Source organism: Aquila chrysaetos, chromosome 2 (genome assembly GCF_900496995.4).
Source record: "Aquila chrysaetos chrysaetos chromosome 2, bAquChr1.4, whole genome shotgun sequence".
Classification (NCBI taxonomy): Eukaryota; Metazoa; Chordata; class Aves; order Accipitriformes; family Accipitridae; genus Aquila; species Aquila chrysaetos.
Window position 1 is genome coordinate 38743624 of NC_044005.1, and position 23146 is coordinate 38766769.

The 23146-nt window shown below is 43.2% G+C and overlaps 1 protein-coding gene across 16 annotated transcripts in view; it reads left to right on the plus strand.

Moving 5' to 3' along the window:
• The window catches only part of RAD51B (RAD51 paralog B), a 495227-nt gene that overhangs the window by 404395 nt on the left and 67686 nt on the right, over positions 1-23146 (plus strand). Inside the window, exon 11 of one of the 16 annotated variants that reach the window (XR_003925821.1) lies at positions 9404-9588. The exons of the other annotated variants lie outside the window; for them this stretch is intronic. The gene's annotated coding sequence lies outside the window, so the exon portion shown is untranslated. The remainder of the gene's footprint in view (positions 1-9403; positions 9589-23146) is intronic. 16 annotated transcript variants of the gene reach the window in all.

A 23146-nucleotide genomic window follows, 5' to 3' on the forward strand; every position in this document is an offset into this window, starting at 1 on the left:
TTGAACCTGATGAGAAGTACTGGAGTGACAGCCCTGGTGATTTCACTCTTCTATTCCAAACCCAAGATGAGTAGAAACCATGGGAGTGCAGACTGCACTGACATGGGGGGAAGGACATGCCTTTTCAGATGGCTGGTACCCACTGAGACACGGTCTGGAGCAGACCTGGCTTAGGATTTGATCTTCGGTCACTGGGAACAAGAGGAGGGAGGGAAAGACTGTGCTGTTGTACTTGGCAGCAGGACAGCACACCAGCCTTTGAGGAACTGGCTGCAGTTACAAAAAAGAACTACATAAGATTGTTGTGTGGTATCTTTTTTCATCTTCTCTCAGTAATGCTGAAGAATCAAAACACACAGTAAGTGAAGTGCGATATTAGCTTGGAATGATTTGGACACATGAGGGCTCCTGGTATTGAAAGAATAACTGCACTCTGTTGTAGGGACAAATTCATTGTAGGGAGCTGCCTGAAATCCATGGAGTTTCAGGCAGGACTAATTTGGCCCTTGCCTTTGAGTCAGCTCGTACAGTCACACAGTCTATTACATATTTAGAAGACTTTTTGCTCTACCAGAGATCCCTCAGGATCTGTCAGTGAGTATTTCTAATGTCTGCTCCACCTGTTCCTGCTAGGAACAAAGCACTGTACTGCTGGCAACTCAGTACATCCCATACACAGTATTATTTTCAACCTTTTATTTTGCCGCTGCTGGAATAGCATCATACATAACCTATCTTTCTGGAGTAGAGAGGTAGTGCTGACCATCTGACCCAGAAACCCACCCCAGTCTTACAATACAGTCTATAAAAGGGTGCTGTAGACGGCCCCAGAGTGAACACAAGGCATTAATTTACTGGAGCAGTTGTGCTGACATCCTGGACCGTGAGAGCGCAGCTGGGGCAGTTTAAGAGCAGCAGTCAGGTTCCAAGAGGGAAGCCAGGCTTTTATTATTCACACTACAGTCACCTATTGTTTTGCTTCTTGTTTTTCTCAAGATATTTAGACATGTCTGGTGGGCAGGAAAGTGAAAGACTGGGAGTGCCAGCTCTAAGCAGCTGCAGCACTCCCAGGTACTCTGCAAACTTCCTCCTCACAGCTCTGTTCCTGCCATTTCACAACGAAGCTGTAGCTCCTGCCTGTGCATTTGGGCCTGAATCTCACAACCGAAGCACCTCCAGCCTGGCCTGCACACGTTCAGCTAATTTCAGTGTGTAATCCCACACAACACTGCCAAATCATCTCAAGTTTAGTCAAGAGCAGCCAGGCCAGGATGTGTTTTAAAATGCAACTGCAAATAGGGCTTAATTATACAATATTCTGTAATGATTTTATGATAGCAGCTGAAGGCTGGCATGATCCTTTTGACTTTCATTTCAGCTGGGATCTTGGACAGAAGTGAATGCGTAAGTCATTAAATGACTCTTCACAGCTTCAAAAGGATACTATTAATGAAACTAGAATACTTAATATTTGTTAGATGAATAAACCCCAACAATTCTGATTCTCTGGTCTATTAAGCCACGTGAAAGTATAAAATGGCCTTACAGCAGTCAGCTACCCCGTAGAGAATTCCCCCTGCTTAGGGTTTCATTGATGAGAACAACCAGCTGCCCATTCCCTCCCCTGTAGATGTGTATAAGAAAACAATTTGAAATAAATCTAGGTGTACTTTATCTTCTGCTGGATTAATTCTTTGGGGTGGTCCTGTTGTGAATGAGAGCTTGGCACCTCAGGGCCAAATATCTGGAACTAGCTTCTCTCCCTGTGCCCTAACTTCTCCTCCAAGCCACTGTCAGAGAGAGTGGAGAAACAATTTTTACCGTATTTAAAACATTTGAATAATTTCTGTTATCACAGAATTCATGCCAGTTCCACAAAGATCTGGAAGCTGATGTTATGCTATCATAGAAGTCTTGGGACCCCCTTCTTCACCGGTATAACCCACAGGGAGGATTTTGGGCTGTAGCATGGTTTATGTTTTAGAGAATCTGAGCACTGTCTGGATTCATGTGCCAAAACCTCCTTTTATAGTATTCAGGGTGACACCTTTCTTCCAGGTTCCAGACTGCCCAGAGCAGATTGTTTGCATAGAGTTAAACGTATGCACTCAGTTTCCCATGCTAAATAAAGGTAACGTAATGGTAAATAATAAACCCGCCTGATGACAGAGGTGGGGGTGGCATGGTGTTTACATAGCGGGGACAGATAGAGGAAGAAAGTTTTGGTTTGCTTTTTAGAAGCTTTCCAGATTGGTGTCTCCAGCTTTCTGAATATAACCTGCAGTCAGAGGCTCCTCCGCGGCCTCACCAAGTCCAGGCCCCTAATTGTGCCTTGCCTCTTCCTATGCAAAACCACTGTGATAGATTTTTATTTGGGAATTTACTGAGTAGCTGGAGTGATTCATGCAAACTGCTCGGTGCAACAACATGTGTAAATGTGTTTCTCCTTTCTGCTACTAGTTGTGATCTTCTCCTCCATGAAATAGGACTCTGGGGCTGGTAGTGACTAGCCGAGTCATAGTACAGTAAAAAGATGTCTTATTTCTGCAAGGATAAAAATACTGTCCTTTTTTATACATCCACACCTTCTCCATATTAGGAAAATTGCTGGCTGCTGCTGGTAGAGTAGCAATGGGTGTAGATGAGCCACTGGTGAAAAGGGTTTCCATTCAAGGGCAGACTGGACAAGCGGTGTTTGGCACTACTCAGAAACCAGACACAGAACTCTGCAAGGCTGCAGCAAAATCACGTCTGGTGCCAGCACGTGCTATTGGCATCCCATAACAATAGCAGGTATGATTCCTAGTGTGCAGAAGGTCTCAGCTATGCCAAAGCAAGGGCGCTCCAGTCCTGCTTTTCTGCCAGTCACTATCAATACTATAAATAGATGCTTTGGGAGTTTGTTTCTGGGAATATTTTGCAGTTAGAAGGTGCCACATTAATAAAACCAGGGATTAAAGTTTGTAGACACAGACTAAAGCCGATATTTCAGGATACATTTTCAGCAGTGGAAAGTTACAGCTGTCCTACCTACTCTTCTGTCTGTGCACGTTGCTGTGTAAGCTGTGACCATACATCTGCGTGATTGTGATGTAAGCCACATCAGGGAACATTAGGGTTTTGGGTGGTTTTTGTCTAATCAAACTATCCCTAAATTAGTTTGTTTCCTTTATGCAGTTCATGCCACAGCTACATAGGGAGTTGTGCTGCCCCAAGAGTGGGGAGGTGCACCATGCATGACTGTGTCGATTTTGATTTAAAAAAAAAAAAGGCATATAAAACAATGAATATAAAAAATCTTGACTCCCCAAGCTCCTTGTGTTTCATCCCCTCTATCATGAGTGCTCGTTGCAAAGGTAGATTTCTGGTTTGAAAAATTAATAACATGCCAGTGCTAATACACTGTAGATACATGGACAATGGGTTGAATTCCCAGGACTGCTGGTGCTGGCTCGTAGCAAAACCAGTGGGAGTTTTTAGGTATAGTGAGTATACCTAATATTATAGGAATATTTATAAGTAATTGTATTTATTATTCCACTTTTGGAGAGTCATGAACAAGGAAACAACCAAATGCTCTTTACCAAAGGTAATAGTGTTAAAATGTGTGAGTGTTCACTTTGTACTCACTTCTTTCTATCCTTTTGACATTGTTGCTGGTTTACAAAGGTACTGCTTCTGGATGAGGCATGCTTTTAGCTTCCTGTATGCCAGTATCTCTGTCATCAATTTAGGTGGCATGTTGATGGAGCACATTACATTTTTATTCCTAGCTAAATAATACCAAATCTAAAAGTGGATATCTAATCTGTTGGTATTACCTTGCTAATAAAGAGCCTGATGGAGTTAGATGAGTTGAGCTGGAAATGTTTTACCTCCATTTTTTCTCTAAGTACAGGTTGTAGTCAGTGCCTGGATAAGCTGATCCTGCAGTGTTTTGGCCAGTTCAGTCTTACATGCCCAAAACAACAGGGTTTTTTTGCCTTTCCTCTGCAAAGAGTTTATGCTTTTTGAGCTCTTGCTGTGCATACTGTCTGTGGGAAGTGTCTGCTCACACCTGGGGGAAAAACACAAAGCAAAGTGCCTTTAATTGCTTCTGGAACAGTACAGAGAATTGTTTAGACTAGATTTACTTTTCTGATTTGTGCTTAGAGACAGAGCTGACCTCTGCCAGAACTACAAAGAGCACCCAGCTGAGGTTGTTAACATCTCTTAGGAAACTGTTCAGGAACGAGCCTAGCTCACTGCCCAGTGCTGTAGTGATTACAGTAAATCCTCATCTTCTGCTGACTTCAGCGGGGTGTTTGCAGACAGCAGTTCTGATTCGAATGGGACCTCAGAGCCCAAAGAATGTAAAACACGTATCAAAATCTACTCGGTTGTAATAGCAGTTTTCTTTAGCAGCTTTCATTTGCAATACCTCAAACCAATATGTTTTTGCTTGAAAACAGGACATGCTTGAGGGGAGTGTGAGGAAGAAAAAGCTCCATGCCACCTTTAATGAGAGCAGCAGCGTCTTCTTGTCATTTGTCTTAGGCACTGTAATCTCACCTAGTGGGACAAGTCAGATCCTACCGCAGAGCTCTGCTCCAGTGTTTGTACTTTGCCAGTTAAGTGTCCTTATTTCCCCAATCTTTAGATCAACTTAAGGATTAACACAACGATTTACATGACTGTTTCTAACATTGCCCTTGCACACTGCACATAGGCATTTCTGCAGTTTCGGTCATTGTTGAGTCTCTGTAGCTGTTAGCTCAATCTCTGCCTTGTTTCGGCATCGTTGTCTCCTGGTTCTATGAATTCTGTATGTTGCCCTGTTTCCTCTCTGCTCCGAAGGTAGCAAAGGTACCTACTGCCCATCCTTTCTGTTGCTGGTTAGGTATGGCTCTAAAAAGAGATAGAATGCTTCTGTCACTCCTTTTTTCTGCATTGAAAAAATGCCCATTGTTTTAAATTACGCACGTTTATTGTATTACTGGTGAATTGCATGTGAGCATACTGCAAAATAGGTACCTCAGTTACAGCTCTGCAGCTTCTGTGGGTAGGTTTGATCTTGCTCCAGTTCATATGCATGTATATCACAAATGCTGGTACACTAGTTGGCAGAGTCTAGCCTAGAAACTATGTATTTAATACAACAAGGAACAAGATCTCTTCTTTCACCCTTTTAGGGACAGCCCTGTAGGACATATGAGTAATACAGCTGTCTAATACATAGAAAGCCAGCGAGAGTGCATCTCAAAAGCAGCCTTTACCTCTACATGAGGCACATGAGAGCACTGATACAAGAGAGCTACAACATGAATTTTACAAATAAGAGGATATACAGGTACCTACAAATGTTAGCTGATCTTGAAGCCAGATGGAAAATGGCTGCTGGTTTTTTACTTCCTCCCAAACTGCCTGTTTCAGAAAGACGTCTTATTTTTGTCTGTTATTTGTAAATACAAGGGAAGTAAAGACTGACAGCTAAAGCAGGCAAATCTTAGAAGCATTCCCTGCTTCTTCTCAAAATGGCTGCTGCTCTGGTCTGTGCTTCACAGGCAGCAGCTTGCTCTTAGCCTGGCACTGCAGGCAGGAGCTGGCTTCCCCTCCCGACTCACAGGCCCCAGATCTCTGCTGTCTTTCACCAAGTTTAGGGACTTGGTGCCTGTGCAGAGGTAACACTTTCTGCTCACTTTTTAAAATCTCTTGGCAACTTATTGCTGCCTAGAAGCTGAAAGCTAGATTAATTTAAACACCAGAAAACACTTTGGCATTTGTGGATATGACCATCTTTCTACTGTTTTGTCAGTAATACTGTTTACTTTCATCTTAGTTATCCTTTAAACAGTATCAGTGTGCCTGAGATCAGTGCCTCAGCTGTAATGAAAATAGTTTTCATTTGTTATTTGAGATGTCCTTTAAAGTGCTGAAGATGGAGGCTCTGGGATCCTGGGATCTCAGGTCTGAGAAACTGCCCGGAAACAAGAGTGACGCTGAAGAGCTGATAGAATGTTTAAATCAAGTGAAGGGCAGAACAAAAACTGTGTAAGCGGTGGAAGGCGAATTTGATTGTTCAACACGTTGTTTTTATAACTGCAGTAAGGAATTTAGAAAGTGTTACATCATTTTTATTTTGAATGTACCGCATCTATGAAAGGTAGCCTTTTACTTGGTGCTTTTTATGTTTACAAGTAGGTGTAGGAGAACGCATGGTAACCTACACATGCTTTGCAAAGAGTTCATACATGTTCATAACCGAGTACAGTTACACCATGGACTACCCTTGCAGATGCAGTTACCTTATGGAAAAACTTTCCCATGCCTAACTAAGGAACATATTTAGGCCATTTCAGCCACATAAAGGAAATGAATGTACAGCAGAGGTCAATGCCCTAACTGTTCTGTGCCAGAAATTCTTTGAGGTGGTATTTATACTGAAGTGTGCATTATCTGTAGCATGTTTATAAATATGTCTGCTAACTCCATACAGCATTTCTGCTTGTAGAAGCTGTTATAATAACATATACCCCAGGGTTTCATTTATCCTTCTCCCAGCCTGATTGTTCTTTTTTCTTTATAATTCATTTAATTGCCTAACACTGGCAACTTAAGTTTTGTTCTTTTTTCTTGCTCTTTTTTGTTCCTTTATTCCCCCCCCTCACAAATTATTGCAAGTCATTGTGAACTAAATATAGTTCTGCTTTCTGCTTTCCAGATGCTGAGAGCTTGGCTTACATCCTTATAGCATTCCAGCCTAATTCTCTCTCTCTCTGTGTCACACACATACAACTATTCAAAGCAAATTTATTGAGTTCAATGCATCAAGAAAATCTTGATAGTTCTCTCTGTAGAATGGAGGTTAAGTTTTAGTAAAACTTACTCATGTTAGATTTTTGCTGGCTTTATACTCAATTGCTGTACCCCGTATTCATTGTTGTGATGGCCCAATATATGGTTCTTGCTGACTTACATCTTTCATAAAAGATTTCATCTCTGCACACATCTCACTGTGTGTTTTAATTATTTAGGTCTCAAATTTTACAGTTTGATCTAGCAAGGCAAATTTTACTTCTGGTGCAACTGGAGTACACTGGAATATCAGGGCCAGCTTCAGGGATGTTTCAGCTCAAAATGTGGAAGTTCCACAGCAAAAGTCAGTAGAGTGGAAAAGTATATACACGTTTGAGCCACAGCTGCAGAGTCAGTTTAGACGTGATTAGAAACTTATTACAGCTATCCAAAGCAACACTAATTTTCAGGAAAATTAACTTTCTGCTCTATTTCTTTTGTGAACTGGTGCTGGTATCCTCATCAGATCTGCCTACCAGGCAAGTGACTGTTTTTGTAATGATCAGAAAGTTCCTATATAAGGTATGTAATATTTCTAGCTTATAAAGCAATTTGGACTAGCAAAAGGCATAGAACAAATCTGTAGTTTTCATTTATCAACAATTAGTAGTGCCTCGCACCAGTGCAGTATTTTTTTTAATTGGAAGGATGCCAATTTAAGATCCCTATTTATGCTGAAATTTGCTAGAACCAATGTATTTGGATCTTTTATCCACTATTGAAATGCAGCTGTGGTTCAACATGGCAGCTGTTTAGGGCAGGAAGCAAGGAAAATGTTGTGTCTAATCAAAATTGCAGTGGGAATTGATTGGCAGAACATATTTACCCTGAAGATGGAGCTGTACAGCCAAACACAGTGGGTAATTGTGATTGGGGCTTTGGCACGCTATTTTAATACAAATGCAAAGAACTGTTAGTTTTGAGACTTGGTTAATGCACCAGGATTAAATTTCTCTGCAGTCTTTTGTAAACTGCCTCAAATCTATGCTGGCCATGGCCTCTTCTCCCTTCGGACAGCACTCTGTTCCCCCTCAGAATACTGCCTGGGAGAAGACGGAGCCCTGTCCCACCACTAACCCCCTTCCTGCAGCATCTGCTCCTGAGAATTGAAACAGCCTAGCTAGCTGTGAGATGGGCTGGGAAAAACGGAGGACTCTGGCTCTATGCCACTGCTTAATTTCCGTAATGCTTACTTAATGTCATAAATGTACAAAGCCCACAAAACTTCGGCAAAGTTGTGAGGCCAGATAAAATCTAATTCCTGGGACAGATCTGTGCAATGCACGGAGTGCTCTGTGGAGCTGATGAGAAGCAGCTTCCCGACAGGTTTCCAGCCCCTGGTATTCCAGAGGAACTGTGGTCCCAGGTGCTGCTGCCGTGGCTGCCCCGTAGCAGCTTGCACACAGATATTAGTATCAGCCCATGGCTTGCTGTGCACCCACTTCCAAAGAGGCTGCAGCAACCCCCACCCAAAGTCTCTCACAACGCAAGGAGCATGTCATTCAAAACAGAAAATAGCTGTAGTTCAGCACAGGGTTGGCGGGAAAGGATCACACAGGGCATGTTACAGAAGCCCTCCTGGCATCGTGCTCTCCTGAAGGCTGGCTGGGGAAGGGGCGGGGGGGCTGAAGGCAGTGGCCCTTCTCGGAGCCTAACAAGGGGCCACATTGTTCCTCGGCCTATCAGTTGGTTTTTGATTCGCTCGCAGCCAATGCGCCATGATCAGATCACAGCTGGCCCAAGGATATGCTTTCCAGTGCATTTAGTGCTTGGAACAGCCCCAGGTTTCGGGAACACATGGTGAGGAGGAGGGGACAGCTGTGAGACAGAGAAAGGAGCTGATTTTTGCCTTCCCTCAAGATGAGCTTTTCTTTCATAATTTGATTGTGTTAGCAGCGTTCCAGGTTGTAAAATTAATTTGGAGCCTATCTAGATCTGGGCGAAGGGCAGGCAGAGGGAAAGGAGGGCGGAACAGGCAGTGGGTGCTTGCATGGCTGCATGTCCCCCACCAGCAAGTGCCCTCTCTTGCTGGTCAGCTGTGCAACTGCTCGTGACAGATCATAGATGGATCCCAAGTACTAATCCGGTGTCTTCTTTCAGCTCAGAGCTTTAAGATAGCTTGCTTTGTCTCTAACCTGAGGGTTGTGTAGCTGCTACATCCCAGTGGGGTGTATCTGGCGGTAGCTGAGCTTCCTTGTATGTAAGCAGTGACTGGCTTCATGGCAAGAGAGTGGAATGTGCTGAGTGTGACTAGGGACTGAGCTGGACTTCAGTTCCAGGCAGACCTTTTCATTTTTCTTCGCAGCACAGTACTTCTGAGTGATTCCTGACTTTTTTATCCCGATTTCCTGTTAAACAATAACACGCCATTCCTCACCTCCTATCCTAAGCTTCCCTGTGTTTTGTAAACGGTTTTGCTGTTTCACCTAGGAGTGGCTGCAATTCAGGGAGGAATGAAGTGGTGCCTGCCTGTTTGCAGGTCCTTAAAGCAAATCTAGAATCTCCTTGTGATCCCCCAAGTCCTTCACTTCCCAGCAGGAATTTTCATCTCTCTTTCCCTTTCTTCCAGAGCTGATCTTAGAAAGGCAGCTGCAAGTAGCGTGTGCTGCCATCGGCTTCTCTGCTCTACTACAGAACATCAGTAATAAACTACAGCTTGTCAGGGAAATCTGCTGTTCCCTACCTACGGCCTGTACCTTGTAGGCCTATAAAGTACTTCAATGCTTGAGAAAGTCGATCTGTTAATCAACAAAGGTAATAAGCCAACTTTTTTCTCTTTCCCCTTACAGGGCCCCAATTCTATAAGGAGTCGTAGAAGTTAAACATTGAAAAAGACCTGCAGTGTAATTGAGTCCATCTCCTAGTAGTGTGGGGGTGTTCTCTATTACAGATTTTTATTGTTACGTTGTTATGTCAGCCTGGTTTTAAACGATCTCTGTAGCATGATTTACGTATTCTCTTGAAATATTATGCTCAGCCTAACATATCCCAACATCTTGAAGATTCTCCTGATACAATTATCTAAATGGTTCCTCTAAAAATTGATCCAGTTTCTCTCAGTTAAACCCTTCCTCTTCTGCAGCTCATTCTGCTGAAAAAACAATTCCCTTTTCCTTTAAAGGGGCTAGTGGGACAGCGAGTCTGCTATTTGGCCCGGCTGCAGTCGGATCTCATTTCTCAACCCCACCCTTCCCTTTCTCTGAGGAGGAGGGGCAGTCTTCATATTTTCCCTTTAAGCTGAGCTATGAAAAATAAGTTTGCCAACATCTTTCACCTTGGCTGTATACCCTCACAGATGTTTTCTACAGCATAAACAAAGCAGCAAAGAATGTCAGGGCACGAGGGAGGCACGGTAGTTGGGACGGGGGAGAGATCAGCCTGGAGAGTTACAGCTCCAGCCGCTCGGCTGTAGTCTGCCTTTCAGAAATGCACAAGAGCTGCTCCCACCGCTCAAGGAGCAGAGCCAGCTGTAAAATCATCCACAGCTTGATATAACATGAGCATTCAGCCATGCAGTCTAAGCATATGTAATGCACACGTCACCGTAGCATGTGTGCAAATTAAGAATAGTGATAAATCTGGCTGTTAAGACCAAGTCCTCAGCTGTTCTTCAGCCATCTCCCTGCTCAAAGAGAGATGGTGCCAGCCATTGCAATGGGGAGAAAAGGAGGAATTGCAGGAAGAATTGTGTTGTACATTATGCCCTCCAAATGGCAAAATCTGGCTTCACACCCCAGGGCTGAAGTTGTACTGTGAGTAGTGTCCAGAACTTAAGAGTTTTATCGTGGGCTTTGCCAGCTCCATGTGTCTATTGACTACAGTTGTGTCAATGAATCGGAGTATAGGTCTTGAGTACCACAACCTCACAGCATAAGAGAATTTGCCAGAGGAAGTGAAACATCCTGGGTTTTGTTGGGGTACCATGTCACTTTGTCTATTCTGCTACATTTTGGACCAAATAAAATGTCCACATGACTGTGAAGTAGGTTCCAGCTGCTGATTTTGAAGGGAAACGATTTGGAGGAAAAGAAGACAGGAACCATTGGTACTGACAACTTATGTGAAAAGGAGGAGACGCTCCTCCTAAAACAAGTATTTCTAACTGTTGCTGCTGATTGAACGCAAGGCATAGCCATGTGTCCAGTCAGATCCTGATGAGATTCTGACAGCAGGAGATGGTGACAGTGATGTGGTTGTTCACCTAAGCTTCTGTGTTGTCTCAGAGTACTGCTTTGGGCCAGTGGAAAAGTTTTTACTGTAAACAAAGTCAGTTCTTGTTTAGGAGCCTTGAAAGGAAATTCATAGTGACCAGTGTAAACCACCTGGTGCAGATGAAAGGGGTCAGGAATCTGGGCAAAACTTAAGCAATTTGAGGCTTGGGAGGGAACCTCAAAATATCTCCTATCGTCACATACGAATCACAAAGAACATATTGGTCGCGTTTGAGTATATCCCAGAGGATCAGTTTCTGAGCACTCCTGCATATGCTGGTGGGTTAAGAGGCACCGAAACAAAGGGGACCATGGTTGGAAAGATTTGCACATTAAGGAAAAGAATGTGGAATGTATGTATTATGTGTAGTAAGAGTGTGGAACTAATGGCTTATGACAGGGATACAACTATGGAATTAATGTGATTTGGCAGCCAGGCATTAATATGGAATGGACAATTTTGGAGGAAGCAGAACAGGAGCATGTAAGACTGTAGTTGAAGCTAGTCCCTTGCATAGAAGCTGTATTGAGAGAAGGTTTCTTATGTACATATATGCAAGACTGGACAGAGTTTATCCTTATGTCATTATTAGGAAATAGGTAAAGATCTTTATTTGTATTTGTAGGGTGTGAGGACCTTTTACTCTCTATTGAGTTGACATGAAGAATCCTTTTGAGCATAAATCCTGCTGGTTTTCTGTGGTTATGATTTAATTGCCATCATAATTTCATTGTTTAGGGCTCCATTAAATATATTTAGCCTTCTCTATGGAGAAAACAGAGATTAATATAATTAGGGCTATCAAACATATGTTGTGTTGGAGATAAATATAATGATTATGTATAGCAGAGCACAAGATCTACTGTCCTAACTATTCTGAAATATCCTTGCCAGCTTAGAGCATGATGAAATTGGTTCATGCTTCATGGGAGTCCCAGGAAGCATTGGTAGTCTTGGTACTAGGGTTGTGTCAGCAAAAAGTTCCTGAGAAACAGCCCCTGTTAAAAACATCACAGCATTTTCCAGAATTATCTCATTCTTTAAATGTTTTTCTGTGCCCATGTAAGGTCTCATGTTAAGATTCAGACTCTCACCAAAGCCTTCTCAGCTGCTCAATATTTGTTCAAGCTAATAAACAAATAAAATAATCTCTGAAATGTTATTTGTAGTCATTGGAAGTCCGTATCAGTATACGTCACAGTGATGTACACGGTGGTTAGGGCTCTGTTCAAGGAGAAGATTTTCTATAGCACATCAGTAGCTCCAAGTGATATGCTGTGGCCCCTAGATTGAGCTCCATTTGTTCACTGTGAGTTGAGCCATACTCCTGGCAGTTTTTTGAGAACATAATTTCTTCAGAGACATGTTCACATGTCTCTCAGCTTGTGTTTGCTAATGGAGAAGTTCTCACCTGGGGCCAGCACTCTCCTGGCTTTCCCTATGTCTAACTAGTACATGCACTTCTAAGGTCCCATCATCTCTGTTTAACATCTCTGTGCTGAAAGAGGGGAATGTATTGGGGTTATGAGAGGGATTAAAGGAGTGGCAGAGATGAGGGTTTTGCAGCAGTGTGGAAGCTGGCTCTGAATGGGAGGGAGAAACGGGTGTGCCAGGAACAAACCAGCAAAGAGCTATGGAGGAATGAAGTGTGGCTGAACTGTGCAAAGGGTGTTTTGTGGAAAGGATTTTGTCTGTTCTGTGCATATTTCTACCATGTCTGTCAGCCTGAATAGAAGTGTCCCCACTGAATTATCAGCTTTTGCATGACTCCAGCATGTTCCTGCAGCCGTCCAGTCTGGGATCTGTCTCTCTATGTGGTGGCAAGAATGCAGTCTCTTCTGCTCCCTTTAATGTGGGAAGCAGCTAAATATAATTGTCTTAAAACCAGGAAACAAAAAGTTAGGGTATATGGCAGCCTGTAACTCACCATAAGCCTCCCCTCTTTGAGCAATGCCTCAGCATGCTGGTAACACACACCAGCACTATTGCCCTCACCATTGCTACAAGAGAGTGTCACAAGAGCACTGCAGGAGGCTAACATCTTTTCTCTGCTGAAGCCTTCGTTGTGTAAGGGAATTGAGCAGCATCACTATTCCATAAGTACTGCTCCCTCATAAGCAGTATTTCACAATATCTCTGCCATTCAGTCTCCGTTCAAGAGGAGGCATTACACCTGGGTGTGGGAGATGTCCACTCAGACACTTAGTTTGCTCCATGTAAACCATTCCAACCATTCCAGGCTTGGTAGATATTACCAGCCATGGCCTCTTGCCCTACAGAGTCCTTCCAAAACATGACTTGTCAGCTTAACTCTGGGATCTGAGACACACAGCATCATAGAAATGTTGGTTAGAAGGGACCTCTGGAGGTCTGTAGTCCAACATCCTGCTCAAAGCAGAACTGTTGCCAGCACTTAACATGTCAGCTGTGACTTTGTCGAGCCAAGTCATGAAAACATCCAAGGATGGAGATTGCACAACCTCTCTGGATAACCCATTCCAATGCTGTACTACTCTCCCAGTGGAAAGTTTTTTTCTGATGTTCGATGCAAACCTTAATAGGAGATCCTACATGCTGAAAGACCTAGAGGTGGAATGAGACATACCTGATCCTCTGACATTCACATCCATCTCTCACCATCACAGCTCTGCCATGTTGCTTCAGTTGTTGCTTCCACCAGTCATTACAGCTACGTGTCACATAGCAAACAGAGCTGTGGCACAGGCAGCTAAAAGCTGGAGCTGAAAGCTGATAAGCACCATCCAGATAGTAGCTTGTTCACGTGAACATTTTTTGCATCTACTGATTGTAGAGTCACATTAGCCAAAAGAACTACAGAACCAAGAATGACCTGTGTAACACTGACCACAGGCTCTTCTCTGGTCACTCTGCCTTAAGCATAACGCCTTATGCTTGACCAAGGGAATTCCCGTGAAGCTGTGATTTGAAGATGTCAAGAAATGGAGAATATGAGAGTACTTTGGCATTGCATTACTTTAACTTGGCAGCAGCCTTTCTGAGGAGCCAGATACAGTGTTGGGATGGGACAGAACTCATATTGCTTGTGGCTGTTGTGAACCTCAGCTTGTAATTTTATGGCTTTGGGGCAAAGGTGTTAAACTTCAGCCACTCTTCACAGTACAGAATGGCACAAAGCAGTACTGCGTAGCCCTAGGGGTATACTGCTAAAGGTTTGCAGTATCTAATACAGAACCCAGCAATGAGTCTTTTTCATTCCTCTGTGGACACTGATTGAAGTCACTCCTGTGCTGTCTTTTTGTGTGCAGGAAGCTGTGCTGAAATTTCAAAATTATTTCCCTTGCAGCTCCAGTTTCTTACTAGAAAGAAAGCTTGTCTTGAGAGCTGATAATAACCACTGGAAGTGCTTTTGCCTTCTTGTCACCTGTCCCACTCCACTGTTAGACACTATAAACTGTCATCGTAAAATGTATGATGAATGAATCAGTTGCTTCTCTACGTCCTAAGTAGACAGTCCTTCCCACTTTCATTTTTCTACCAGAAAATTTTCCCTTTCTGTACTCTTAGAAATAAGATCACTTTCCTTTCATGCCGAAAACTTATTTCTGAAGAAACAACTTAAGAAATGTTTTCAAGATGATCCCTGGTTGAATCATCAGCACCGTTTCCTGCTTCACCCTCCACCCTCCCTGGAGTTCTCTCAGTCACATACCTGACCTGAACCTAATTAATTTGTGAGAGCTAGAAAGTTTGCCGCCCGTGGTGTGGCTGTGGGCCAGGCAGGCAGAGTTCTCTGTGCCTGGTACTGTAACTGTTGTGAAATCTTGCTTGATGGACAGGAGGTTATTCTGTTGTTTGGGATTTTTTTTTTTTTTAACAAATGTCCTGGAAATGTGCAGGAGCGCATTTTGGAGCTCAGAGAGTTGACTCTTTAGAGGCCGTGGTGCCAGAAAGATCCCTATGTCCTTAACGTTGCTGAGAGTCAAAGAGGATTAAAAGCACTTTCATTTTGAAGAATATTTTAAAAAAACCTTAACACATTTCGTCCTGCTTTTACAAAAGTCCTTATTATTTTGTAAGGTCTGTTTAAGACCCTTGTCACACAGCGGAGCCTTTATTAGGTGCTCAGGAGTACTGTCCATATTGCTAGAACAATAGGACTTGTTACTATGCTTCCCTCTACCAAAATACGGGGCTGGTTTTGCAACATGAGCTCTTATAAATAGCCCTGCTGAACAGTCCTGTTGACTTCTTCAAGGCTGCTTGTGTACATAAGGATTATGGCATTGAGTGCTGCTCTTTGTACAGCCCTAGCAGTCAAGTGTGGTAAGGAAGAATCCTCCTGCCATCATAGGAGGTATGGAATGGGCCACCAGTCTTCCCCATGCCATTATACCATTTTGCACAGCAGAGGAACAAAGCGCACCCTGGTGGCGTAGGCCACTTCATCCGTATCTTGCTTAACTGTGTATTTTTCCTCCCCTCTACTAATGGCCCTGTAGATTTTCCAAGGGACGTAATACTCAACAGTAAATGTGTCCACTTGTTTGCATGGATATTGTGGTGGTGGAATCTCCTCTCCCTCCTGAATCATCAGTTTCAATATCATTCTACATTTTTGCTGGGACAATGCAGCACTCTGAAACCGAGGGCCTGGCAGGCATGTAAGAGCCAGGCATTGTGTGGACAGGCTCTGTGCAGCATCCACGGTGTAATTCCACCAGTTCATCTCAGACATAGCTAGTCTCGCTCTTACAGTCTGGAGTTCCCAGCTCTGCTATTAATGTACCCTGGCACATAACCTGCAGTATACGTGTTATTCCAGTCCTTGCGCTCTATCAAGCTGGTGCCCTGTCCACACTCTCTCCTGAATCTACTGGTGCCTAGTCCTTGTTTCTAGTCCTAAAAATCTGCCAGAATCTCCAAATCTGCCAGACTGTGAAATCTTTTCATCAGTCAACCCCCTTACCTGAGGCTCTAAAAATATCCCCTGAATTTCACAATGACTTGTACTGACTACTGGTCTGGATGTTCTGCTTTGGAAATTCAATCTTTAAAGAACTGAAGCTGAAAGCAGCTTTTTTAAAGTTGTCCCCATATGTTTTTAACAAACATTGCCCACAGATAGCTGTAGTTAGAGTACTGTTCCACATCCATTCCAGCCAGCCTAAATCAGGGCTGCTGTTGCCCAGCCATGCTCCTGTGTTTCCTCAACACAAACAATAGCATGTATCTGACCCTGAAATAGCATAGTTCAGGGAGCTAAACTGGCTGAAAATTAACACCACAAAAAAATTAGTTTTCATCTTCCCCTGGGCCAATTTGTTGCAAGGCCAGATGAGCACCAGTGCAGGTACAAGGAAGGAGATGGGGGATTGTGATCAGCAGCTATAGGAGGCAGAGCTGATACAGCCACAGTTTAAGTCAGATTATACTGTTGTGGAATCAGAGCCTTTCTCACTGGTTTTTACCCATGTCTGTTCTCAATGTAAGAAGCATTAAAAGTGCATCAAGATTCAGTTGTAGGGAAGTAATCCGATTATTTGATTTTTGGATAAGGAATCTCAAACACAACCAGAATTAGAAGTTATACTTATGAGGTGCATGCATGCCATGACTGAATTTTCAACATTAAGAGTTCAAAGCTGATGTGAGTCTTTAATCCAGCCTACTAGTAATTAAAATCCAGAAGAAATTAGCATAATTCCTAGGGAGCCAGTGGGAGTTATTTCCACTACTGAGCTGAATGTAATCGTAAGGGTTTTCTTGACTTTAGGAAAGCTAACAAATAATTTTGGTTATATTTGGTTAAATCCTAGTTCTGTTTTCAGCATAAGAGAGTGTGAATAACTAACATTAAAACCACTATATCAGTGATTTTCATCCCATTGTCCGTGGATACATCAGTCCACTGACTACTAAGGAGTCTGCAAAAGATAAATGAAAACAGCAAAAACACTGTCAGGAGACTTAAATTCACAATATAGTGGCCAGGCAGTCCTTTGGAAAATGGCCCCTGTTCCAGGTAATTTCTGCCAATGAGTAGAGACCTGAACAGCAGAGAAGAAATGATCAGGTGCAGATCACTATCTTGAGTCCAACCTCAGGCTGTTAGGGATGTATGGGAATCATTCCCATCTGATAGCAATTTAGGCACTGTTATAAATGAGTTGTTTCTGTCAAGGTCCTTGAGAATGGATGGCTGCATCACAAAAAACAGCTTTACATTTTGGATTAAATGGATTGATGATGGTAATCCCAACAGAAAAAGAATAAGAGGAGAACTGTAATGGGAGCTCAGCAAGCCTCTCAGCTCTGGAATTGATCCGTTGGTTGTGAGAGTGGTGGGAGAGGTTTGAACTGGTCTTGAGCTTTCTGTATAAAGAATATTCAACTTAACTTTTAATCAACATTTAATTTTATTAAAAAATGAAAGCTGCAAAAGTTAGTTGCTTTAAAGGGTCTCCAGTTCTAGAAATGTGCTCCTACCTTTTCTCTTATCTTTGGAAATTCTTGTTTATCCAGCATAAAAAATCCATGGACAAATTCTGCCTTCAAGATCTATAAGCCTGATCAGTGCTTTAAAACCCCTGGAAGCAACGGCTTTGTTTATCTCCAGAAGTCCAAGAATAAGCTGATTTTGCTATTTTTAATCTATCCGGAAATATGCAAAGAAGAGAGCTTAATTGCAAACAGACCAAACCTTATATAGGAAATGGGTATGTCCCTCAGGGGCACCTAAATAGTGAATGTCTGAAATTAAATTCTTATACTCTTCTCCCTTGCTCCCTGAAGCACGTACTCTTGGAATGAAAGGGAAGGCTGTGGGCTAGCATCATATCCCAGTAGTTTCTATCCATTATAACACTCTGGCTATCTTAATAATCAATTAACAGATGTTTCCCAGCATGTATGAGCTCGAGGTGACTAGTTGTATGTGTTTGTAATGAAACCATTAAAGAGAACAGAGAAAAATTAGAAAAATAATGGCTCCATTGCTAGGATCTTAGTTTGGTTACCAGAGAAAAATGAAGCAGGAGTATTGCGATTCCAAAATTTCACCCACACTTTTCTCAAGAGAGTGCTACCACACCCAGCCAATAAACAATAGTGAAATCTCGCATCATGAAAGCAATTCCCGTCACCTGCCCAGTGATTCTGAAGTCAGGGTTGTCTTTTTCTCAACTTCCAAATATTACACTCTGTAATGGGTAAGATATATAAGGTCCTAAGGTGGACCGGGTACATTTAGCTTAACAAAAAATCTCCCCACCCATGGAAAAAAAGGGAATGGCACTGGTTTTGTATAGGCGCAGCAGCAGACTCTGACTGCCAGTGCCATTTTAGTGTTAGCTCTTCCACCAGTCGTTGCATGACCGCCGAGCACAGCACGCGTTATTCTCTCTGTATGTGCCCTACACTGTGTCGTGGAGCTTGGATGGACCACTGGCCCAAAACTGTGTTCCTGCAAGTTTGGAAGCAAGCCCATCCCAAAGCTCATCAGGCATCTGCACTGATGCACTTCTGTCAGTCGAGCGTGTTTTGCTGTACTCCCACAAACAGCAACGGCAGGGCTGGACTCCCTTGGTTATCCCACAGTCTTGCAACTGCAGCCCTTGCCCCACTTCATCAGGCAGTGCTGTGCACCAGGAGCAAGTTGCTGCTAACTTCCATGCTAACTGCGGCCACCTGAAGAGCGTACCACGCTGCTCCTGTGTGGTGCCTACTTGCCTTCAGTGCAGAAAACTTTGCCATACCCCATGCTATCAGTAGCCTCTGCCGTGCTTTCTGGGCCACCATGTGTCTTGAATCTGAATCCTAACCTCCATGTTCTGTGGTCTGATAGCCGAAACGGTCTGGGTAACATCCTAAATGCTGAGTGGCCTGCCGGCAAGAGTGCACACAGGGGACCCAAGAGCTGTAGATTTATTGCTTGTAAACCAAAAAGTATATTAAAAAAAGAAGAGATAAAAATAGATGGGGAGCTTGGGGACCGGAAAGTCAGCCAGTGGAGATTAGATGCACTGCTGGTTGACTCATCCAGCTTGTTTTATTGTAGCACAGTTCCAATAACGGCTGTATTATTTCAGCTTTTGTGCAGTGAGCAGACATTTGTTTTGCATTGAAGCTTTTTCACATAAATGTGCTCCATTTTTCATTTCTTCTTGCATTTCCCAGCGTTTCTACTGGCAATTACGAATGGGAGAGGTGGTGGCTCCAAAAGAATATTAGCCAACTTCTCAGCTGGTATAAATCAGCAACACCCCCTGGTATTTAATAGAGCTATGCAGCTTTATACCAGTTGAATCTGCACCAACTGTTCTTTTAAAATGTGTCCCACCTTATAAAGAGCTGTGTTTGCTTCGGTGGTGGATTCTGAAATTAATGAGAAGTATTGGGCCGACCGCGTCACAGAGTGTGTGCAGCGGACATCTTGGCAGGATCCACTTCCTAATGTGTGGCTCTGTTCAATCTGAGGGACTTCTTTGCGGGGGCCACCAAAGAGCAACAGCCCGTTGTGTCCTATCTGCTGGACCTGGGCTGTGATCTGCTGCCTTGCCGAAGGCCTGCACACAGACCACCCGCTGCCTGCTAGCTCAGTGTCTCGCAGAGTTTTTATTTTTTAGCCTCTTCCTCACTGCAATTCATTAAAACCCTTCTGTGCTTGCATGTAAGTGGCTATGAGAACAGTTATAGTGAAAATATGTGGAATGTGTGTCAGGCTTTGTTAGCTGTTCGCAGCTTGCTTCGTGGCTTAGAAAGTGCTGCCCCGCCAACTTGGGCTCTCTGCAGAGGCAGAGGAATTCTGTAGAAGTGGGTTTGGAAATAACCACAGGGAGGGAGGAGAAGTATTTACCTTAAATGAGATGAGATCAGGTGCATCTACATGTGCAGTGGAGGCTGTGCGTTTGTTACAGGATGGTGGTGTTTTGCAGCTCCTAGAGTGTCTGCGGACTGAAGGAACACTTTGGGTTCTGTGCAAGTTGTCAGAAAAGACCATTTAAAGGTGATTTCATGAGGCAGAACCTGGTGATCAGGTCACTTCCCACCCATGTTCCTATGCCTCTTATTATCAGCGCTTGAGCAAGCCAGCCTCTGCCATATTGACAAGTGAGGACTAGATAGCTGTATATTTTCACTGGGATTTTGCTATGGTTTTAGTTGAGATGTTTATTTGCATGTTGCCTTCATCAGCTTCTCTACACAAATTACACAGAGTAAATATTATGGACTGTGTAGCTGTGCTAATCAGGAAAAAATGCCTTTATCTCTTCCCTTTTTTTTTCTTAGCAGCATGAAAGTGGGAGAATCTGCCAAAATGTGACTTTGTTTCATCAGAATCTGCTCCCTTGTAGTGGAAGCTGTATGATAAGAGGCTTTTTCATGGCCAGCTTGTGAGCAGTGTGTGTAGCTTGCAGCTCACCATGGACATACACAGATCCTTTAAAAAAACACAGTTGAAACGCCAATTTTGAGACTCAGGGTGCTGTATAACCAAAAAGAAGGTCTAAGTTGATCCACAATCAATTTCTATAAGCACATATGAATGAAGTTACTTTATAAGTACGTGAGTTATCATCAACTATTTTCTACAACACAAAAAATTACTTTTTTTTTCATAAACTTTTCAAGCTCATGAATTTCTGATGACAGTCACTTACAGGAATAAATGGTGAGGTAACAGCAGCTTTGTGTAGGATTGAGATAAATTTGGGTCCGAAATAAATTAAGACCTCCGTAAGAGGTAGAGTTAGGAAATAAGTGTGTGGGAAAATTGGAGTGAGTGAGAAGGCAGCAGGGAAAAGGAAGCCACAGTACAAATTAAAGATTGCAAGTAACAGGGCTGGGTGCCAAGAGCCTCAGAAAAGAAAGGAAAAAAAAAATCCTTGATTAGCTAAACTGTTTGCTTTACTATATAAAAACTGACCTCCTTGAGGAGCCCTGAGCCCTGGTCTCCTGGGAGTCTGAGTACGTGCGGGCAAGCTGCTGCCCTGCTGATGGCAACACAAATGCTCCAGCGCTAATCTTCTGCCCTGTGGATTTCCAGGTGCAAATGCTTCATCTGGCAGGAGCTCTGCCTGCACCAAGCTGACAGTACCTTAACGTTTTATCCAGCCTGGCGATATGTATTTTCCTTCTTTTCCAAACCGCTGCAATAATCCCAGTTCCATTAGCTACGTGTGAGCATGTATGTTGAAGGGAACCGGTGTCTCTCCAAGCAGCTATAATGCGTAGGCCAAGCATGACTTTCAAGGGGACAGATGAAGGACAGAGCTGGCGTGACAAGCCCATGCCTCCAGCCAAGCTCAGACCCCAGTCTGAGCACTGTCTGATGTACGTTGCCCTCATCATGATTCTCCGCTCCCCAAGGAATCTCCCCATCCTCCTGCCTCAAGGTCTCTGCCCTGCACAGGAGATGCACTAGCACAGAGATCCTTATGGAAAACCGCCGACTACACCTGACACATGCCATCTTAATGCAAATGCTCATTAATGTCATCATTTGCATTACCTGCCATTCTTGATATTGATATTGATATTATTGTCTTTCTTCCCCTGATCCATTCACAATGCCATCACCAAGTTGAATCATTGCTGCAGAGGGAGAAATTCAAGAGCTACAGGGAATGTGCTTGAGCACCTAACACTTGTGTGGGTGTGCTTTTCACTCCTGCTCATACTTTTTGCATGTGAGTTGTTCTGCCCTAGACACAATGTGGAAGAGGAGCTATCACAGGCAGAGCTGCTCCGAGAGCAAGGACAGGGAGAATTATATATGGAAACCTTTTGTCAGCAATTCCCTCACTTTTACTCACGTAATTGTTACTTGCTGTCTAAACGCCCATCTTCCTCCCCTCTGTAACTGCAAAAAGCCATAAGGGAGGTTAGCTCATGAAACTACCTTGTACAATTTAATTAATATAAAGACTGCAAGAGAAGAGCTCTTTTTTAACAGCAGAGGATTGAAGAATTTCAGGACTTCTTTGTAATGGAACAAGATCGAAACAACAAATATTTAACATGTGTAAAAATTTCTAGAAATGAACTTTTTAAACCCCTGTATTATAGGAGAGTGTTATGATCCCAGTTTTACAGATGGGGAAACAAAGATGATGTTGTATTCACAAGGCCTCTGGAAGGCATGTAGACATAGAGCTCAGTTCCTGGAGCGGAAATCTGTATCCAGACTTGGGACTATACCTCACTATCAAAAGCTTAGAAGTTCTGCTTTTTCTTGTAAAATTGCAATCACATGGGCATCTAGTTGCAGGTTTTTTTCTGTAAACCAAAGCTTCTCATCTACACAAAATCATTTGCTGTGGTACAGAATGCTCTGTCTGGCCTTCAAACTGCACGGGGCTGCAGGGTGTGCAAAACATGCATGTATTAAAATGTTCTCACCTTCCTTGTTTGAGTATACTAAGAAAGGTGAGGAAGGTCAGATGGAAGCCATTTGCAGGGGCCTTGAGTGCAAAGTTTCTGGACATGTGAGATTTGCGGTGCTTAAACGTATATTCCAGTATCCTCTCTGAGGTAGGAAACAAAGATTTTAACCTAAGTGAAATCAAATCCCTCAAGCAAGCTTAACTCAGGAATGTAAGAGCACAATACCAACAGCAGAGGGATGTCACTAAAAAAAGAAGAAACAATATCAGCTAGTTTCTGTTCATACTGCACTGTTCATCCAAGAATCTCCAAAGTCTTCAGAAATGCCAATGAACTCTCAATACACCCCGTTGGATGGCTGAGTGCTTCCGTCTGCATGTTACAAATGAAGAAACAAAGGCACAAGGGGCCATGCAGCCATTGCGTAACACAGTGGCATTAGATTTTGTGTGAAGCCACCTCACGCAGTCAGCAGATGCCTAATTTAGACCTCATCTGGCATCTAGTTTCTGTAATACTGCCTAGGCCAAAGGCGATCCAGGGCTTCTGATCTCATTATTTAACTACTAGGTAACACACTCTTTTTAGTCCTTTTTACAGGGTTCAACAAAAGGGGAGAGCAAATCACCAAATTGTCCCAGAATTTGGAACTGTTGATGTATAGGTTGGTTGATGTATAGGTTGGTTGTTTCTGCTGATAAGGCGAGATGTTCCAGAGTCAGGAGAGCATCAG